This window comes from Toxorhynchites rutilus, chromosome 2 (assembly GCF_029784135.1).
Source record: "Toxorhynchites rutilus septentrionalis strain SRP chromosome 2, ASM2978413v1, whole genome shotgun sequence".
NCBI lineage: Eukaryota > Metazoa > Arthropoda > Insecta > Diptera > Culicidae > Toxorhynchites > Toxorhynchites rutilus.
This window is the reverse complement of record NC_073745.1, coordinates 4,548,075-4,552,530: the sequence shown is the minus strand read 5'-3', so window position 1 is coordinate 4,552,530 and position 4,456 is coordinate 4,548,075.

Below are 4,456 nucleotides of genomic sequence, written 5' to 3'. Positions count from 1 at the left end.
AATGATGTTTTTGGGAGCGTCGGAGATGTAATAGTAGATAGATATAGAAAACTACTCGAATATTCGGTAAGTTATTTAAATTGGCAACTTTTGGTGTAGTCCTACGTCTCTTTGGTTATGTCCCCGAACATACCCATCCGTCTTTTCTTGTAAAATTGTAAGAAATTCAAATTCAAAAAATTGAAACGTTGGGAATGCGTGGAATTATTCATGATAAAAAGGCAAACCTGAATGATGACAGATGACTGTCGATGTCAGATTTACAGAATCCAAAATTGTCAATATGAACTATCGAAATCATACATATGGTACATATAGTGGCCTGACATTTCATTTTTCATTATGATATCCCAAATTATTTGACTTGTTTATATACTGGCAACAAGCTTAGTTTTCAAAATGCTATACGAAAACACAGATTTTCACCTACACTTTATATCAGTTGAAAAGGTGCTGAATTACCGCAATAATAAGCGTTGCGAAATAGGCTCTGATCCTCCAGAGAGAACAAAATCATAGATATGAAATTATCCAGCTTATCGTAAACCGAACAAGCATGAAGTCATCTCCATTCCCCAACTATCTCACACGAGATAATCGGGTGATGGTATGCATATTGAAAAGTAGAAACGAGAGAAAGAAAAAAAACAACAATCAAGGCTTGATTCAGGCTACCGCGTGGTTTTGTTCGACTCCAGAGAATTCGAATATGAAACCCGTAAAAAAATCTGTTTGTTTCCAACTAAATCTATATCCATGTTGTGTTGCTATCCTTGTCCGTCCAACTGTCAGACCGGAGAGGACAAACGACAAACTCCTCGACAACAGACAAAAAACATCTAACTGAGACTTCTCGTTTTCCATTTAATTCCCGATTCCTAGCTGTTCTGGAAGTTTGCTTTGCTTTTTGGTTGGTCGTCCGCCTCGAAACTGTTACCTTTATCAAATTGGAAGTTTTTTTTTCGTTTCAGTTAATCTTATTATTGCGTTCCTTCTGACTACGCCAAGCCAAGATGATGTGTTTTTTTTTTCTTCCTGACTCATCATCCCCACACACTCACGCTTCTTTATGTGATCTGTTGTTCCTCGTAACCGAATCGGTTTTATTGGACAGGATTATTATATGTGTGGACGCTTCGTGGAGCTAACCTGTGCGTTCAGGTTGCAGCATGTCCATCCGCAGCGTGTGTGACGCATCAGCATTTGCCGGATTTCGTTGGGGGGGTGGACTCCACGATCCAACTTGTATGCAACTGTGTGTCTGATAATTTGTCGATTTCCTTTTTTTGTTTGCACTCACAGCGGAATTAGATCAAATACTGAATTTATTGCACTCAACAACTTTATGGGTATATGGCTGGTCCGAATTATTTTTATTGTAGTTTGTTGTAAAACTGGGTTAGTAGACAAAGATTGTTTCGGCGCTGCATCGGCATCGTTATCCTTAATCGATTTCTTTCAGTTTCACCGAATTATGTTGCGCCTTTATAAGCATCATGATTTGGGCTCATCTATTTTTTATTGCTGATACAATTTTCTCCGCTCAATCAGTTTCGTTGCATTCCGAGAATCATCCCAAGTTATCAATTGAACGCAGCTATCATTGTGAATGATTAAGCTGTAAAGAATCAAGTACTAGGATAATGAATAACGATTGCTTTTACAAAAATTGAAGGAACGGATGAATCACTGAAAATTAGTTTATCATTCCATCCGTAATTAAGTCACTCCAATAGGAATGACGCAGAATTTTTTTTACAAAGAGTCATTCACGTGGGTGTGCTGAAGATTATCTATTTTCACATGTTTCTGTGGTCACATTACGCCCACCGGCATCAATCAACCAACTGATAGGGATCTTTGACCGCTCCTCGGTCGAAGACACGGAGGCCTACAGTATTGATGAAGCCCTTCAAGTAAACAGATCGGTAGTCTGGAGAAGCAAATTGAAGACGGGACATATGTTATGCCGAGGTTATTACCGTCAGCTGATTAATGAGCTGACATACAAACGATACTCCGGAGAAGCCTACAAAGATGCAATGAGTGAGGATCCTCATCTTTTCATTATGGAGCGAGAAGGAAAATCGGTGTCTGATTTCTGGGTGGGTAAACTATTGCACAACGCCGGAGTCGTTAATGGAAGGGGCGATGAGAAATTGTTAAACGGAACACTTTGAGCCATATGCGGAGCGATCGCGAAAGGGCGAACCCATCGCCCCTATTTGCAAATTGACACATGGCTCATATTGATAAATTGTGATGCCATCCGAAGTGTTGAGATGAACTGACGGCGATACAAACAGACGAGGCAATTGGAGGCACGCATTTCAATTTGCGAGATGATGAATGAAGAAGCACATTCGGAAGCTTCGAATCCAACGTTCGCATTCAGAGTTTACATTTTTCCACCCACCCAAATCAAACAATATTTTCCGCTTGAGCGAAACTTCCGCCGAGGGTGCAGCAATTTCCAATCGAGTTCAGCCGGACGATTAAAAACAACGTGAACGATATGATAATTGCATGTGAATTATTGGACGGTTGGGCGTGGAACGAGAAAAAAACCGTTCTCAATCCTTCCAACCGTGACATACGTCCGTTCGTACCTTCAGATGTAACCGTGAGAATGGTTACTTCCCGCCACAGAGCTGGTTCTGGGAAAATAAGCACCGAGGTGTTGCAACGGTCACCGGAATGTGTTGTTGTTGTCGTTACAAGTGTCTGTCGCTGGCGCTGGCCGGAAATGAGTGCATTTATAACAAGTTGCAAATCACTCTTCACTCAAGGCTCTTCCACGCGGGTTGCTCAACCGACTGCTTGATTCAGGGTCAGTGCGTCCCAGACAATAGACCCACATGATTTGTCCCCATCGCGACGGACGTTTTGCTGCAAAGCGCTAGGCTATCAAATTTGTAACGAACATTTTGGTTTCCCTGTAGGCAACGGCTTTTCTGCAGGAGGAAGGAACACCGAAATCAAGATTATATCTCATAACTCATTAAATAAATATCTTCAGCGAGGAAGAAGTTGCTGAAAATCTCAAAATGAATGGGAAGAACTTTGACCGACAAGTGCAAGTGCTCGAGACGGTCATGCTCGGCTGAACTGTGTGAGACTGGGAACCGCCATTCCCGTCACTTCCGCGGCATGGTGGGATGTGAAGAAGTGTTGGATTGATTGTGGTTGCATGAGAGACGAGCTGTTGCCAACCACGGCCATTTTTGTCTCAGATGGAATGTCTTCTTTTGCCACATTGCGCCACACAGTCGGGATTTTTGTTTTCTCACCATTGATTTCGAATGATGATGAAAACAACAAGAAGAGACGGAATGTAGGAAATTCCTCGCGAGCGATTGCCGAGACATCTATTCTAGTTCGTTTCCCAAACTACCCTAATTAGAGTGACATTTTGGAGACATGTTCATTGCATCATTTCCCAAATAACACATCCTGGATTAACTTCCTTTTTGAAAAGGCATATGTCAAAACTAACCGATGAAGGTGTGTTCAACACTCGCATCAAAATTGTTCATGCGGTAAGCGATGAAGTGCTAGAAGTCCAAACCGACTAGCGTCTCGACTAACGACTGCAGTTCTTGAACAAAATGAACGTCCCTCCTTCCTTTCAGTGGCCGGAATAAGTCGAGCGGAACGTAATATAATTTCTGTGAGAAAATTCTTCTATGAAAAGGCGTCGGGGTCAGTGAATACTTACAGACATTATATTCATCGTAAGCAGTATATCCGTGTATCAACCAGCAGAATTGCAGAGTTCGTTCCTTTACTAGGAAACTTGGCAACGATGGCAGCTTTTAGAATGATTTTCAGAGGTAGAATTGTTAATAATAATGGAATTTGACATTTTAAATTTACAAAACAAATAAACTTCATTCGAAAAAGACAAATGGCTACACTGAGAAACAGTTTTTTTTGTTAAAACAGGAAAAAAGAAAGGGAAATAATATTTCAAAACAAAAGTGGAACGAAAGTTCAAAATGCCTCAAACGACAAGCCACTTGTATCAAAACAATTTTTGAAACACAACTCTCTGCCACTTTCTTAACAGTTTATGAATAACGGAAAAATAAATCAGAAATTCACCTTTTCTCCGTTCATTAAATCAAAACTTCTCATTCCGTGAACCACTCATTTTGCGTGGACGCCTCGAATCGAAGTGTGCGCTGAGATTCATTGACTGTCAACAAAAAACAAACATAAAATGCCGGGAGAAATTGTGTTCGATTGGTGGATCAAATTAGTGGGCTCATAGTGTTCACGTGTGTTTCGTATTCCGGAAGATCGCGCCAAAAAACCAACCCGTACCCTCAGCCGGTTCAAAGGAACTGAATCAATTGGAGCGGCTCGTGGTGGTGAAAGATCATGTGAAGCCCCGTGAGTAACGAAGCGTTGAGAGCTTATATGATTCAACACCTGCACCGAAGACCATTATTAT